Raw genomic sequence first — 17,995 nt, 5'->3', positions numbered from 1 at the left:
TACCCAGAATTCCATTCGTTTTCACCGGAAGCCGGAAGCGTTTCAAAAAGCGATCTTTTAATTGTTTTATACTATCTACGGATCGTTTCTCTTAGCCAGTGGAGCATTAGTTACCATGAGCTGTGCTTTCTTTTTCTGTTCTTTTTCGATCTTCTAATCCTACATTCTCTTAAAATCAGCGTGAGGTTCCTTTTTGTTATTTGCGCGATAGTTCCTGGCCAAACAGGAAACCGTTGCGGTAGTTCCTGGCCAAACAGGAAACCAGTGCATTTCCACCTCCGTTTTCCGGCCAGATGACGTCATTTCCCCGGGAAAGTCCCCCCAGTCCACATTCAATATAAAATATATAAATAAAAGGCTTCCGGGGGTGAAATTCATGGAGTGGGTGTTGTGAAACTTTTGCCACTCACAAAAGATATACAATTTAACTTTAGTTTTGTTGAAAACGTTACCTAGTATGCCTTTAAAGATGGAACTTTTATACGGAAGAGTAAGTCTATGATATTAATTTGTAATTAGGATAGATTTTTTTCCTAAAAATTATATTATAAATCTTTATAAAATGATTAACATCATACATTTAACATTTTCAACAGAAACTCAATGAGGATCTAATGATTACAGCCGTAAATGGCAAAAAAAATGACAGCCCTGAAAGTCTTCACAGAAAGTCTTCGCTACCTGAAGGACCATGCACTGATCACCATTGCTGACAACACAAGAGGACGAACCTTCACTGCGTCTGACTTCACCTGGGTTCTGACTGTTCCTGCTATTTGGGATGCTACTGCAAAACAGTTCATGAGAAAAGCAGCAACGGAGGTAATTCCATGTTGTTATAACATGCATGATGACGTTATCTACCCATGGAAATGTGTGAATTTAAATAATGTTCTTTCTTTCTTTCTTTCTTTTTTTAGGCTGGCATTGTGATAGAAAGTCAATCGGACAGGTTGGTCATCGCATTGGAACCAGAGGCAGCCTCAATCTGGTGTAAACAGCTTCCCTCTGATGGTTTTATTGATGAGAACTCAGGACATGGTACCCTACAACAACATCCTGGAACACAATACATTGTCGCTGATTGTGGAGGTATGTTGTGCTGTGACTTTTATGTTGTTGCTGTTTTTTTCTTCATTTGCAAGTCTTTTTTGAATTCCCCTTTTTTCACAATTTAATAATTAACACACAATGACACTTTAGTAGAGGTTTGAGTTGTGTACTTACTCGTCATGATGTAACTAGTCCAACTGACAGATCTCGCTAGTCGCGCTGTTGATTTGCAATTGATAACACAAAGAATTGCCTCCTCATTCACTTATGGTAAAAAACACTATTGAAATCCAAAATCCAAATAGCTTAAAGTTTCATAAAAAGGAACAAAAGTAACATAAACATTAACATAAAATAAATCATGCTATATTGACAGCATCAGCATTTTTTTCATTTGTTAAATTGCAAAAAAATTGACTTTGAGAGCTGTTTCACCATACAGTGTAAGTCAATGCACAAACCTCTTTAGAAATTATTTGCTTTTCAAACATATTACAAACTGCAACTTAACTATTATTTCTCTGTTGTCCATTCTTGCTTTCATATTTTAAAGCCTAGCACCGTTGTCTTACAGGTGGGGCCATTGACATCACGGTGCATGAAGTGTTGGATGGAGGAGTCCTGAAAGAGCTGCATAAGGCCTCTGGTAACGGTCTGGGAGGGGAGCATGTTGACAAGAAGTTCAAATGTTTACTCAAGGAAATATTCCTTGATGATCTCTGGAATGAGTATGAAACAACATATCGCAGTGAGCTTCAAAAGCTGATGTATAACTTCTCTGTTCTTAAATGTGTGGATGATGATGTAGACATCTCCTGCCCATTTAATTTAGCAGCATTAGCTCAGAAAAGGCAACCAATGGAGAATTACTTTAAGACAGAGCCAGGTGTAACCTGGGACGAGGGGTCGATCAAAATCTCAAGGGCGAGGCTGAGAAAGTCTGAACAGCATCACTAAAAGTCTCAAAATAATCTTGAAAAGGGAATTCGCCATTGAGTACCTTGTGTTAGTGGGGGGTTATGCCTCAAGTAAGATTCTGCGCACACACATTACCAAGCAGTTTGGTGCTCAGTGCAAAGTACTGTACCCTTTGATGGCTCAGCAGGCGATTTTGAAGGGAGCGGTCATGTTTGCGCATGCAATTTTGAAGGGAGCTGTCATGTTTGGAAGAACCCCTGAGGTAGTGGCATCACGAAGAAGAGAGTTTGATGGGTCGAAGCATAAGGCTGCTAAGAAGTTAATATTTTAACACTGCCTGGTGACAATAGATGAAGATGTAGGTTGGGATGAACCAGAGACCACATCTTAATACCAAGGCATAGGGACACAACAGGAGTATGTTTCAAGTTTTATCGCACAGAAAGGAAGAATCCTCAATATGTAGATGAGTGGGAAATAGAAAAACTGAACTCGTTGAGATGCCAAATACTACATGTGGGCTGGATCGTAAAATCCAGTTTCAAGTCAAATTTGGCTTCACAGAAATAACAGCCACAGCCACTGATGTGGATTCCAAATCAACTAACTCAGTCAAAATTGACGTTTTGAGCAAATAAGACACTAGAGTAAGACTATTGCACATAGTCTTAACCAGAGTGACTTGCAATGTAATTGGCATGAAACCTATTAAAAAAATTACAAGATAAATGTATAGTGCAAAGAAAAAATATTTAGTCCCAACTTTATTCTTTCATTTTAGAGATTAATATACTGTAACAGGTTACATTTGGTTTATTAGGTTGAGTTGTAAATGGAAACTGGGAATATAAATCTTACATCTTGTGATGTAACTTTGTATTCAATGTTAAAGAGCAATCATACTCATTTTGTAGACAATGTGCTAAATGAAGTTGGTCTATTGCTAAATTGTATTATTATTCATTATTATTACAATTTATTAATCACCAAATGATGTGCAATTATGTCAAGAAATGTGGCAGAATTTGGTTTCTTGGTTTGGATTACATTTGTTTAATCTTCTTTGTATTTGACTTGTAGCCTGCTGTAACTGACACATAAATAAATGTGATTGTCATTGCATACAGTATGAGTCGCTGTTTATGTGAGTGAACTTCAGGTAACACTAAACTGTAATGTAGCATCTGACAAATATTACAACCACAGTCCTATGTGAATTATTAGTACAATATTTTGGGCCAATATGTATTTGTTATAGGAACTTTGTGTTGGCACTTCACTCACAAGTGTTAACTTACAACTCTAGCAAATGGTATAACCCATAATAATAATCATCTAGAAATGAGAACCAGCTGAGTCTGATTATGTTCGTTTTTTTTAACCACAATATCAACATACATGTCTTCCCCCAAAAGGTTGAACATTATATTATACTTTACTTATCTTAAATAAGTGATAAAGAATAAAAGAGCAGGTTTCAAGAATCATTACCAATTTTTCAAGGAACCTGCTGGGGAATCATACCTATTCCTCCTTATACCTTTAATATCATATCGCAAACAGTTGTATCTCAAATGTTTCACACAGAATACAATTGACAATCCAACACAGGAGTCTCTGGAAACTCAGCATACTGACCAGACATTTTATAAACTTTACAAAACAAATTTACAAGTACTGTAGAGAGAACCTTTTTGTTTGTTTAAGATTGTTGGGGGTCATAAGCATGTTATGCTTTATTTCATTTAGGTCAGTGTAGACTGAGAGACAGGAAACCAATGGCAGAAAGAAAGGAGAGACGTGAGACAAGACGGGCGTTGTCGCGTTCACAAGGAGCCTGGTCTGTGAATTAACTGGCTGAGGCTGAGCTTTACGCACCCCCAACCAGTAGACATGAACTGTAGACAGAAACATTGAGAATTAACAGCTATGCAGCCAGGGCCTCACAGCAATTCAGAATGATTGAATCATTAGTTTGAATGAGAAAATGCAACAACCTAAACCACATTATTCATGGTAGGTTAAACTCATTTTTATTTTCTACACAAAAAAAACCCACAACTATAATCTCAAGCACTTTACTTGAGGCCTCCAGACGGGTTTCACTCCAGTAAGTGGTAAAGGCAGACCTACAGTACTGGGAAGTGGTGAATATGATTCTCCTGTAGAAGTCAAAGCCTAGCCCCCCCCACCCCCTCGAACTGTTTACTGTACATATTTTTGTTTTAGTTTTCTAAACTGTTTATATGATATTTTGCATAGTAGTGTATATTTGTCTGTCATTAATGTTTCGATGAATTGAGTACAAAGGACCCCAATGAAAACAAGCCATAGGCTTTCTTGGGTTTGAAATCCTTAGCAGACCTTGTATAGAACTGTACTTTCCTATATTTTTTTGCTAATAAAGTATTCAATCAATCAATCAAACTAAATGCATGAAACAGTTGTCTTTTACCCTTTTCTTTACAGTTGCCTGGGGAAACATGCTCACTTGTGCAACACTGACACCTTGTGGCTATTAATGGATAATAGATGGCCCTTGAACCACTAATTGACAATTATAGTAAAAAGTTGTTTGGAAAATGTGTTAAATATTCACTTAAACGTTTAACCAAACCATGTTCAAGAGAAAGATATCTCAAAGTAGACATACATATAATGTACAAAATACTTAATTTTGACAATGGAGTTGAATGCAGATAAGCAGTTCCAAAGTCAGTTACCACAATACTATGTGACACTTACTGAATGAAAGCAAAACAACTTCAACTTCCACATAAAAAATTTAAGTTTACTTTCTCATCACACGTTTTCTCATACCACCACCAAAAGAATGCAGTTACAAAATATAAGTAAATAAGTAAGTATCTGACTAACTAAACATAATCTTAAGAATAGAGAAAGTAACAAAGGAAAAGTTAGATAACAGAATATCAAATGCACATAAGGTAACCGCTAAAAAATAAATAAAAAGGCAGATTATCAGTCTCTTATACAAGTAAGAAACATCGCTTAACAGCAGATATATAACAGGTGATAGTGGCAGTGCAACAGTAATGGAGTTTTCATAGTCATTAAATTGATAATGCGTGTGACGGCCTGTGTAATCAATTCATCCCATTCATTTAGTAACCCTCATTTAAAACCAGACATTTTTAACACATAGCTTTAAGGCTCAGTCTCCATGCTGGAAGTAAGCTTAATAGCAGGTGGGAAGATATTCCAAGCGTCAGGTCCAGGAATAAGACTCTCCCAGTCAGGCTGAAGTGGAGGACTGTTTAAAGCCATCAAACAACCCAACCAGTAGCATTCAGCAGCCAGATCTCTGAATGTCATTGCTACCTCTGCAGGAACCCTCTCTTGGTATTTCAGGAAAGGAACCTGTATGAGACAATATGGAACTAATCATTCATTGTATTAAATCATTTAATACATTCATTCAGTGATCCTTAAAACAACAACCCATCCTAAAGGGCCCAACACACTAACCCGACACCAGATAAATGTATGGTGCCTGTGTAAAGTGCGGAGTGGAGAGAGTAATGTGTGGAGAGAGTTGCAGCAGCAACATTTTCACACCTTTCAACCGACTGATCTCCCGACTTCATTCGACTTACAGTCTGTAGTCTGTTTAGTGTGTAAGGCCCTTAACCTGTACATGTTAACTACTGTTATCGTCCCAACCTAAGCTTCATGTACAGTATGATACTTTTGTAAGCTTCCACAACTTTGATGGTCTTTTTGTGAGGACCATAATAGAAACAAGCCCTCAGGCCTTTTAGTGTTATCCTTTTAGCATCATTGTATGATTGTACCACTGTACTTTTTGCAAACTATTAATCAAGTATTCAATCAATCAATCAAAAACAATACAACAACCATACAGTAGCCTACCTTAACAACATCTTCTTTTCTGCTGTGGTATACAGCCATTTGAAGATTTTGGACTGCAATTTTTTTGTACACTGTGACCTGTAAGAAAGGTAGAATATTAACATTACAGCACAATTACAAGATTAAATGTGGTAATTTCCTGTAATCAGATGTCATCATACATCCTTAGGTGATGGTGATGTGCTGTGCTTGTTGAATGCAAACATTTTCTCTATTTTCTTCTTCTTCACATCCATTTTCTTTCTTGAAGCCTCAAACATTGCCTGATCATAAAAGCATTGGGTGTAAGAAGATGCATGGATTTAGTAAATTAAGCTAATAATTGAATAAGGAAACTGCAGAACAACTTTCAGTCATCACATGTTTACATACCCGAATCAAATCATCTGCCAGCTTTTTGTTTTCCTTCTTTGTTTTCAAAGCACCCTTGATTTTTGGCCACTTGATGAAGTTTAGTTGTTCATACATGGCTGTCAATCGTGTCTTGCTAACAGGGCTGTCCATGCTCTCGCAATCTCCTGTCTTTAATTCATTGCTCAGATTGGCTGCCATTCTTCACAAGATGAAAATAATATGATAAGATTTTCATTTTGTATAAAAACCTTTTAATTTTTACTTGCTTTTAGTTAGTTTGTTCTGAATATTTTCACATACCTGTTTTTGAATGAGTCTAATTCTTTCTCACGTTCTTTCAATGCAGTTCTGAGGGAGCAAAAGTCTGTATGTGAACATGCTTAATTCCTTGATCAACAATTTCATGAACTAAAACAACGTAAACATAGTTGTGTAACTGTTGGACGGACAGACAGACAGACAGACAGACAGACAGACACAGACAGACAGACAGACAGACAGACAGACAGACAGACAGACAGACAGACAGACAGACAGACAGACAGACAGACAGACAGACAGACAGACAGACAGACAGACAGACAGACAGATGTTTTGAATGGTTGTTTAATTGTAAGGGTGTGGATATATTTTCACATCTTTAATTCACCAGGAACTTTATTAGTGTTGCTTATCAGAACATATTTAGAAGAATATTTACCTCGCCTTGTTTAGCTGGTCTTTGTAATGTTGCTCCATCTCATGCATGCTGTATTATAAACATATTATTATATAATACCAGGAAAATATTTGGGTTATGGGATACATGTTGATACATTTTCTCTGTATATTAATGTTAACAAAAATATATAAAAATATATATAAACTGTTTAAACATATTTTGAGCTTTAGTGTGTAAGGCCCTTAAAAATAATATGATAAGATTTTCATTTTGTATAACAACCTTTTAATTTTTACTTGCTTTTAGTTAGTTTGTTCTGAATATTTTCACATACCTGTTTTTGAATGAGTCTTTTTCTTTCTCACGTTCTTTCAATGCAGTTCTGAGGGAGCAAAAGTCTGTATGTGAACATGCTCAATTCCTTGATCAACAATTTCATGAACTAAAACAACGTACACATAGTTGTGTAACTGTTGGACGGACGGACAGAAAGACAGACAGACAGACAGACAGACAGATAGACAGACAGACACATGTTTTGAATGGTTGTTTAATTGTAAGGGTGTGGAGTGGATGTATTTTCACATCTTTAATTCACCAGGAACTTTATTAGTGTTGCTTATCAGAACATATTTAGAAGAATATTTACCTCGCCTTGTTTAGCTGGTCTTTGTAACGTTGCTCCATCTCGTGCATACTGTATTATAAACATATTATTTTATAATACCAGGATAATATTTGGGTTATGGGATACATGTTGATACATTTTCTCTGTAGATTAATGTTAACAAAATATATTTAAAAAATATATGTAAACTGTTTTTAATAGATTTTGAGCTCACATTTGTTTATGTTCTTGCGCATTCTCTTCACACCTGGTACAGCTTGATTTGGTAAATGCATATAACAGAGATAAAAACTTCAGTTAATATGTAAAAACAACAACAACAAAAATGATGATTAGAGTCTCTGAACATATAGCAAATTGAGAAGAAAATATACCTTGCCTCCTTGCATCTCCCTTGGTTATCTTGCTCCATCTCATAACATCTGTGTTAAAAACATAATTTAGTTATCTCTCATAGGTTCTCATATTGAAAACATTAACTCAGTTTGTTTAATATAATTTATATCATTACATCTTTGATTGTAGAAAATTGTATAAGTATTTTCACATATTGAATTTATACTTTATTGTAAAATGTTGCATTTTGCTAAATTGAACTTGACTCCTTCAGTTTGACATGATGATGTTTGTTGCACCAATTCATTCTAACTGTATCACAAGCATCTAAACACTTCAGGGCTGCTTTCATTAGGAAAGGCTCTAAACAACGTACCTTTCTTCCTTAGGTTTGTCCTTGTACGGTTGCTCCACCTCATGGCATCTGTGTTAAAAGCATCATTTGGTTAACATGCTTAAAATGGCTCTCCCATAATATGTTATGATAATTGCATTCTCATATTCTAACAATCTTGCTTTAAAAAATACACAAAGTACATGCTTGTTCATGTCATACATTTTCATATTTGAGTCTGAATCTTGCTTAAAGTAGCTACAGTATGCAGCAATGCCATGCTTATGGAATAGAAAGAGAAGTTGTTGTATAATGAGAAATGTTTGCAGACCATTGGACAGGTTTTATCCACTACCTAAGGCATCAGTAAACATAATACAATGTGCATTTTAACATGTTGGGTGGAAGCCTTTCTTTTTCAAATTATTGTCTACTTTATTGTAAAATGTTGCATTTTGCAATATTGAACTCGACTCCTTCAGTTTGACATGATAATGTTGCACCAGTTCATTCTAACAGTATTACAAGCATCTAAACACTTCATAGGCTCTAAACAAAGAATAAAACGTACCTTTCTTCCTTAGGTTTGTCCTTGTACGGTTGCTCCACCTCATGGCAACTGTGTTAAAAGCATTTGGTTAACATGCTTAAAATGGCACTCCCATATTAAGTTATAATAATTGCATTGTCATATTCTAACATTTCATCTAGTATTCAAACAATCTTGCTTTCAAAAATCACATGCTTGCTCATGTCATACATTTTCATATTTGAATTTGAATCTTGCTTAAAGTTGCTACAGTATGCAACAATGTTATGCTTATGGAATAGAAAGATAAGTTGTTGTATAATGAGTTTGCAGACCATTGAACAGGTTTTATCCACTACATACAGTATATGGCATCAGTAAACATAATACAATGTGCATTTTAACATGTCGGGTGGAAACCTTTCTTTTTCCAATTATAAAACACTTAAAATAGTAAAAATAGCAGATCTACAAGTTCACACCGTGTCACATCTTGTGATCTTGTAGATCAGCTAATTTCACTCCTTTTGTGTCACACTCTGAAGTAAGGCATTAATCTGTGAAAAAATGTTAATTATGGAGATAACTGTCTGCCCGACAGCGACGATATCCAACTTACTGTGTACTGTGTGTTTCCAAGACATTTTGTTCACATTGATCACCTTGTTGCTGCAAATTGTCACCTACATCTCTGAAGGTGCCATCGGAGGAAACAGACCCATGCTTAATTATATTAATTCATACAAGACAAACAGTTGGATTATAGGATATGTTTACAGTATGTATTTAAATTTAATGTAAATTCTACAGAATAAATAGATTGTAATAATTCTGGGTTTTGTACATTTTGTTCCTACTCGATAGGTCTTGATGTGGTAAATGCGTATAACAGAAAGCAAGATAATATCTATTTTAAAATATTTGCAGTGTACTGAACACAAAATACAAGTTTGCATCTTAACATTTCTTATAATTAGTGATAATCCAAGTAGCCTACTTACGGTGTACTGTTTGTGTCCAAGGCATTTTGTTCACATGTTTGATCACATTGTTGCTGCAAATTGTTATCTTCATCTCTCCAGGTGCCATCGGAGAAAACAGACACAACCTGGAAGGTTAAGTGATCAGACCATATTGTTGACTGCTTTACCAATATTTTCCAAAGGGAAGTGGGTGAATCTCTTCCTTCCTTGTTAACACATTTTTTGGTAATTGTTTTTGCTTTGGGTTATTCTTTTTTCTTCTTTTTTTGCGTGGCATCACTTCATCCATCAAAAGAAACATTAATGAAATGTTGTTAGTTTCACAGCTTACCTGTGTGAATTCCGTTTCCATGTTTGCTGTTGTTTGTCAGGATCTGATTTGTGCCGACCCTTAACTGGTCTGGTCTAACCTGCGCTAATGTAGGTTCCAAGAAATACCAAAGGGTGGGGCTTAGTGACATACTACATGGTGCTCATCCCAGCGTGATATAACTATGAGAGTGACGACACTAGCGTTTTTCTTAATCCTTGAAATGTGTACAGGTATTTTAAGATTCTGCCAGGTGCCAGGCTGAATTAATGTCCCATGGGATTTGTTTTTAACCCTGAACCCAAACCCAAAAATGGAAAACATAGAAAACAGCAAAAAAGCAAAAAAACTAGCCTGATTTATTTTTTCAGAGTACATCTTTTGTGTCTGGTCAGTGAAGGGTCCTGGACATTACTATATGTTTCAAAGTGAGGCTCTACAAAATACTCAACCCAGTACTTTAGTCAAAGTATAGCCTAGCCTACTCCTGGTGAAACATTACTCAACTACAAATGAAAGTTGCTCAGTCAAATGAAATAGATGCTTTTAAAAACACACCTCAATAATGTAAATGATATGTATGTATTTTGTACTAAACAGTGGTTGTTTCAAGTATGTAGGGTTGAAGTGGTTCAACCAGTTTTGCAAACCTCCCATTACTGGTCAAATAATTAAAAAAATGTTTCTTGGCCTTCTTGGCACTCAAGATGTTAGTGAACAGACTTGTAAACTAGGTGGAATTCTCTGCATAGCCCTTAACTGGTTTATAATAGTAGTGACATACCACGTATAGGTGCTCATGTTATAAAAGCCACCTGTTTTAATTTCAGTGTTGACTTGGACTAGCTTTCTTCTGGTTTCCGATATGGGGGATACGTTTATAATAGCAATAGACTTCGGCACAGCTTACAGTGGATACGCCTTTAGTATCAAAGGTAGAGAAGCTAACATAGTTGTTCCACAATGGGGAATAGAACATGGAATAAGCACCCCGAAGACACCTACATGTATTCTATTTGATGAAAATGAGGAATTCCTCAAATTTGGTTATGATGCTAAAATGGAATACACCAAAAAGGGAAATGAAAAAGCCAAGAAAACACTTCTCTTTGAAAACTTAAAGATGGAACTTTTATACGGAAGAGTAAGTCTATGATATTAATTTGTAATTAGGATAGATTTTTTTCCTAAAAATTATATTATAAATCTTTATAAAATGATTAACATCATACATTTAACATTTTCAACAGAAACTCAATGAGGATCTAATGATTACAGCCGTAAATGGCAAAAAAAATGACAGCCCTGAAAGTCTTCACAGAAAGTCTACGCTACCTGAAGGACCATGCACTGATCACCATTGCTGACAACACAAGAGGACGAACCTTCACTGCGTCTGACTTCACCTGGGTTCTGACTGTTCCTGCTATTTGGGATGCTACTGCAAAACAGTTCATGAGAAAAGCAGCAACGGAGGTAATTCCATGTTGTTATAACATGCATGATGACGTTATCTACCCATGGAAATGTGTGAATTTAAATAATGTTCTTTCTTTCTTTCTTTCTTTTTTTAGGCTGGCATTGTGATAGAAAGTCAATCGGACAAGTTGGTCATCGCATTGGAACCAGAGGCAGCCTCAATCTGGTGTAAGCAGCTTCCCTCTGATGGTTTTATTGATGAGAACTCAGGACATGGTACCCTACAACAACATCCTGGAACACAATACATTGTCGCTGATTGTGGAGGTATGTTGTGCTGTGACTTTTATGTTGCTGTTTTTTTCTTCATTTGCAAGTCTTTTTTGAATTCCCCTTTTTTCACAATTTAATAATTAACACACAATGACACTTTAGTAGAGGTTTGAGTTGTGTACTTACTCGTCATGATGTAACTAGTCCAACTGACAGATCTCGCTAGTCGCGCTGTTGATTTGCAATTGATAACACAAAAAATTGCCTCCTCATTCACTTATGGTAAAAAACACTATTGAAATCCAAAATCCAAATAGCTTAAAGTTTCATAAAAAGGAACAAAAGTAACATAAACATTAACATAAAATAAATCATGCTATATTGACAGCATCAGCATTTTTTTCATTTGTTAAATTGCAAAAACATTGACTTTGAGAGCTGTTTCACCATACAGTGTAAGTCAATGCACAAACCTCTTTAGAAATTATTTGCTTTTCAAACATATTACAAACTGCAACTTAACTATATTATTTCTCTGTTGTCCATTCTTGCTTTCATATTTTAAAGCCTAGCACCGTTGTCTTACAGGTGGTGCCATTGACATCACGGTGCATGAAGTGTTGGATGGAGGAGTCCTGAAAGAGCTGCATAAGGCCTCTGGTAACGGTCTGGGAGGGGAGCATGTTGACAAGAAGTTCAAATGTTTACTCAAGGAAATATTCCCTGATGATCTCTGGAATGAGTATGAAACAACATATCCCAGTGAGCTTCAAAAGCTGATGTATAACTTCTCTGTTCTTAAATGTGTGGATGATGATGTAGACATCTCCTGCCCATTTAATTTAGCAGCATTAGCTCAGAAAAGGCAACCAATGGAGAATTACTTTAAGACAGAGCCAGGTGTAACCTGGGACGAGGGGTCGATCAAAATCTCAAGGGCGAGGCTGAGAAAGTCTGAACAGCATCACTAAAAGTCTCAAAATAATCTTGAAAAGGGAATTCGCCATTGAGTACCTTGTGTTAGTGGGGGGTTATGCCTCAAGTAAGATTCTGCGCACACACATTACCAAGCAGTTTGGTGCTCAGTGCAAAGTACTGTACCCTTTGATGGCTCAGCAGGCGATTTTGAAGGGAGCGGTCATGTTTGCGCATGCAATTTTGAAGGGAGCTGTCATGTTTGGAAGAACCCCTGAGGTAGTGGCATCACGAAGAAGAGAGTTTGATGGGTCGAAGCATAAGGCTGCTAAGAAGTTAATATTTTAACACTGCCTGGTGACAATAGATGAAGATGTAGGTTGGGATGAACCAGAGACCACATCTTAATACCAAGGCATAGGGACACAACAGGATTATGTTTCAAGTTTTATCGCACAGAAAGGAAGAATCCTCAATATGTAGATGAGTGGGAAATAGAAAAACTGAACTCGTTGAGATGCCAAATACTACATGTGGGCTGGATCGTAAAATCCAGTTTCAAGTCAAATTTGGCTTCACAGAAATAACAGCCACAGCCACTGATGTGGATTCCAAATCAACTAACTCAGTCAAAATTGACGTTTTGAGCAAATAAGACACTAGAGTAAGACTATTGCACATAGTCTTAACCAGAGTGACTTGCAATGTAATTGGCATGAAACCTATTAAAAAAATTACAAGATAAATGTATAGTGCAAAGAAAAAATATTTAGTCCCAACTTTATTCTTTCATTTTAGAGATTAATATACTGTAACAGGTTACATTTGGTTTATTAGGTTGAGTTGTAAATGGAAACTGGGAATATAAATCTTACATCTTGTGATGTAACTTTGTATTCAATGTTAAAGAGCAATCATACTCATTTTGTAGACAATGTGCTAAATGAAGTTGGTCTATTGCTAAATTGTATTATTATTCATTATTATTACAATTTATTAATCACCAAATGATGTGCAATTATGTCAAGAAATGTGGCAGAATTTGGTTTCTTGGTTTGGATTACATTTGTTTAATCTTCTTTGTATTTGACTTGTAGCCTGCTGTAACTGACACATAAATAAATGTGATTGTCATTGCATACAGTATGAGTCGCTGTTTATGTGAGTGAACTTCAGGTAACACTAAACTGTAATGTAGCATCTGACAAATATTACAACCACAATCCTATGTGAATTATTAGTACAATATTTTGGGCCAATATGTATTTGTTATAGGAACTTTGTGTTGGCACTTCACTCACAAGTGTTAACTTACAACTCTAGCAAATGGTATAACCCATAATAATAATCATCTAGAAATGAGAACCAGCTGAGTCTGATTATGTTCGTTTTTTTTAACCACAATATCAACTTTACAATATTATACTTTACTTATCTTAAATAAGTGATAAAGAATAAAAGAGCAGGTTTCAAGAATCATTACCAATTTTTCAAGGAACCTGCTGGGGAATCATACCTATTCCTCCTTATACCTTTAATATCATATCGCAAACAGTTGTATCTCAAATGTTTCACACAGAATACAATTGACAATCCAACACAGGAGTCTCTGGAAACTCAGCATACTGACCAGACATTTTATAAACTTTACAAAACAAATTTACAAGTACTGTAGAGAGAACCTTTTTGTTTGTTTAAGATTGTTGGGGGTCATAAGCATGTTATGCTTTATTTCATTTAGGTCAGTGTAGACTGAGAGACAGGAAACCAATGGCAGAAAGAAAGGAGAGACGTGAGACAAGACGGGCGTTGTCGCGTTCACAAGGAGCCTGGTCTGTGAATTAACTGGCTGAGGCTGAGCTTTACGCACCCCCAACCAGTAGACATGAACTGTAGACAGAAACATTGAGAATTAACAGCTATGCAGCCAGGGCCTCACAGCAATTCAGAATGATTGAATCATTAGTTTGAATGAGAAAATGCAACAACCTAAACCACATTATTCATGGTAGGTTAAACTCATTTTTATTTTCTACACAAAAAAACCCCACAACTATAATCTCAAGCACTTTACTTGAGGCCTCCAGACGGGTTTCACTCCAGTAACTGGTAAAGGCAGACCTACAGTACTGGGAAGTGGTGAATATGATTCTCCTGTAGAAGTCAAAGCCTAGCCCCCCCACCCCCTCGAACTGTTTACTGTACATATTTTTGTTTTAGTTTTCTAAACTGTTTATATGATATTTTGCATAGTAGTGTATATTTGTCTGTCATTAATGTTTCGATGAATTGAGTACAAAGGACCCCAATGAAAACAAGCCATAGGCTTTCTTGGGTTTAAAATCCTTAGCAGACCTTGTATAGAACTGTACTTTCCTATATTTTTTTGCTAATAAAGTATTCAATCAATCAATCAAACTAAATGCATGAAACAGTTGTCTTTTACCCTTTTCTTTACAGTTGCCTGGGGAAACATGCTCACTTGTGCAACACTGACACCTTGTGGCTATTAATGGATAATAGATGGCCCTTGAACCACTAATTGACAATTATAGTAAAAAGTTGTTTGGAAAATGTGTTAAATATTCACTTAAACGTTTAACCAAACCATGTTCAAGAGAAAGATATCTCAAAGTAGACATACATATAATGTACAAAATGCTTAATTTTGACAATGGCGTTGAATGCAGATAAGCAGTTCCAAAGTCAGTTACCACAATACTATGTGACACTTACTGAATGAAAGCAAAACAACTTCAACTTCCACATGAAATTTAAGTTTACTTTCTCATCACACGTTTTCTCATACCACCACCAAAAGAATGCAGTTACAAAATATAAGTAAATAAGTAAGTATCTGACTAACTAAACATAATCTTAAGAATAGAGAAAGTAACAAAGGAAAAGTTAGATAACAGAATATCAAATGCACATAAGGTAACCGCTAAAAAAGAAATAAAAAGGCAGATTATCAGTCTCTTATACAAGTAAGAAACATAGCTTAACAGCAGATATATAACAGGTGATAGTGGCAGTGCAACAGTAATGGAGTTTTCATAGTCATTAAATTGATAATGCGTGTGACGGCCTGTGTAATCAATTCATCCCATTCATTTAGTAACCCTCATTTAAAACCAGACATTTTTTAACACATAGCTTTAAGGCTCAGTCTCCATGCTGGAAGTAAGCTTAATAGCAGGTGGGAAGATATTCCAAGCGTCAGGTCCAGGAATAAGACTCTCCCAGTCAGGCTGAAGTGGAGGACTGTTTAAAGCCATCAAACAACCCAACCAGTAGCATTCAGCAGCCAGATCTCTGAATGTCATTGCTACCTCTGCAGGAACCCTCTCTTGGTATTTCAGGAAAGGAACCTGTATGAGACAATATGGAACTAATCATTCATTGTATTAAATCATTTAATACATTCATTCAGTGATCCTTAAAACAACAACCCATCCTAAAGGGCCCAACACACTAACCCGACACCAGATAAATGTATGGTGCCTGTGTAAAGTGCGGAGTGGAGAGAGTAATGTGTGGAGAGAGTTGCAGCAGCAACATTTTCACACCTTTCAACCGACTGATCTCCCGACTTCATTCGACTTACAGTCTGTAGTCTGTTTAGTGTGTAAGGCCCTTAACCTGTACATGTTAACTACTGTTATCGTCCCAACCTAAGCTTCATGTACAGTATGATACTTTTGTAAGCTTCCACAACTTTGATGGTCTTTTTGTGAGGACCATAATAGAAACAAGCCCTCAGGCCTTTTAGTGTTATCCTTTTAGCATCATTGTATGATTGTACCACTGTACTTTTTGCAAACTATTAATCAAGTATTCAATCAATCAATCAAAAACAATACAACAACCATACAGTAGCCTACCTTAACAACATCTTCTTTTCTGCTGTGGTATACAGCCATTTGAAGATTTTGGACTGCAATTTTTTTGTACACTGTGACCTGTAAGAAAGGTAGAATATTAACATTACAGCACAATTACAAGATTAAATGTGGTAATTTCCTGTAATCAGATGTCATCATACATCCTTAGGTGATGGTGATGTGCTGTGCTTGTTGAATGCAAACATTTTCTCTATTTTCTTCTTCTTCACATCCATTTTCTTTCTTGAAGCCTCAAACATTGCCTGATCATAAAAGCATTGGGTGTAAGAAGATGCATGGATTTAGTAAATTAAGCTAATAATTGAATAAGGAAACTGCAGAACAACTTTCAGTCATCACATGTTTACATACCCGAATCAAATCATCTGCCAGCTTTTTGTTTTCCTTCTTTGTTTTCAAATCACCCTTGATTTTTGGCCACTTGATGAAGTTTAGTTGTTCATACATGGCTGTCAATCGTGTCTTGCTAACAGGGCTGTCCATGCTCTCGCAATCTCCTGTCTTTAATTCATTGCTCAGATTGGCTGCCATTCTTCACAAGATGAAAATAATATGATAAGATTTTCATTTTGTATAACAACCTTTTAATTTTTACTTGCTTTTAGTTAGTTTGTTCTGAATATTTTCACATACCTGTTTTTGAATGAGTCTAATTCTTTCTCACGTTCTTTCAATGCAGTTCTGAGGGAGCAAAAGTCTGTATGTGAACATGCTTAATTCCTTGATCAACAATTTCATGAACTAAAACAACGTAAACATAGTTGTGTAACTGTTGGACGGACAGACAGACAGACAGACAGACAGACAGACAGACAGACAGACAGACAGACAGACAGACAGACAGACAGACAGACAGACAGACAGACAGACAGACAGACAGACAGACACAGACAGACAGACAGACAGACAGACAGACAGACAGACAGACAGACACAGACAGACAGACAGACAGACAGACAGACAGACAGACACATGTTTTGAATGGTTGTTTAATTGTAAGGGTGTGGATGTATTTTCACATCTTTAATTCACCAGGAACTTTATTAGTGTTGCTTATCAGAACATATTTAGAAGAATATTTACCTCGCCTTGTTTAGCTGGTCTATGTAATGTTGCTCCATCTCATGCATGCTGTATTATAAACATATTATTATATAATACCAGGAAAATATTTGGGTTATGGGATACATGTTGATACATTTTCTCTGTATATTAATGTTAACAAAAATATATAAAAATATATATAAACTGTTTAAACATATTTTGAGCTTTAGTGTGTAAGGCCCTTAAAAATAATATGATAAGATTTTCATTTTGTATAACAACCTTTTAATTTTTACTTGCTTTTAGTTAGTTTGTTGTGAATATTTTCACATACCTGTTTTTGAATGAGTCTTTTTCTTTCTCACGTTCTTTCAATGCAGTTCTGAGGGAGCAAAAGTCTGTATGTGAACATGCTCAATTCCTTGATCAACAATTTCAT

General features: G+C 36.0%; 2 pseudogenes across 2 annotated transcripts; both read left to right on the top strand.

Annotated features, from left to right (window-relative positions):
• Positions 1-642: 642 nt before the first annotated feature.
• LOC308106304 (heat shock 70 kDa protein 12A-like) lies at positions 643-2,302 on the top strand (annotated as a pseudogene). The gene is made up of 3 exons: positions 643-822; positions 921-1,092; positions 1,628-2,302. The product of its transcript is annotated as a heat shock 70 kDa protein 12A-like (transcript).
• Positions 2,303-11,296: 8,994 nt separating this feature from the next.
• Positions 11,297-12,955, top strand: LOC308106303 (heat shock 70 kDa protein 12A-like; annotated as a pseudogene). The gene is made up of 3 exons: positions 11,297-11,476; positions 11,575-11,746; positions 12,281-12,955. The product of its transcript is annotated as a heat shock 70 kDa protein 12A-like (transcript).
• Positions 12,956-17,995: the final 5,040 nt, after the last annotated feature.

Source organism: Gymnoscopelus braueri (genome assembly GCF_963280865.1).
Source record: "Gymnoscopelus braueri genome assembly, chromosome: 18".
Classification (NCBI taxonomy): Eukaryota; Metazoa; Chordata; class Actinopteri; order Myctophiformes; family Myctophidae; genus Gymnoscopelus; species Gymnoscopelus braueri.
This window is presented reverse-complemented; position numbering and strand designations above follow the sequence as displayed.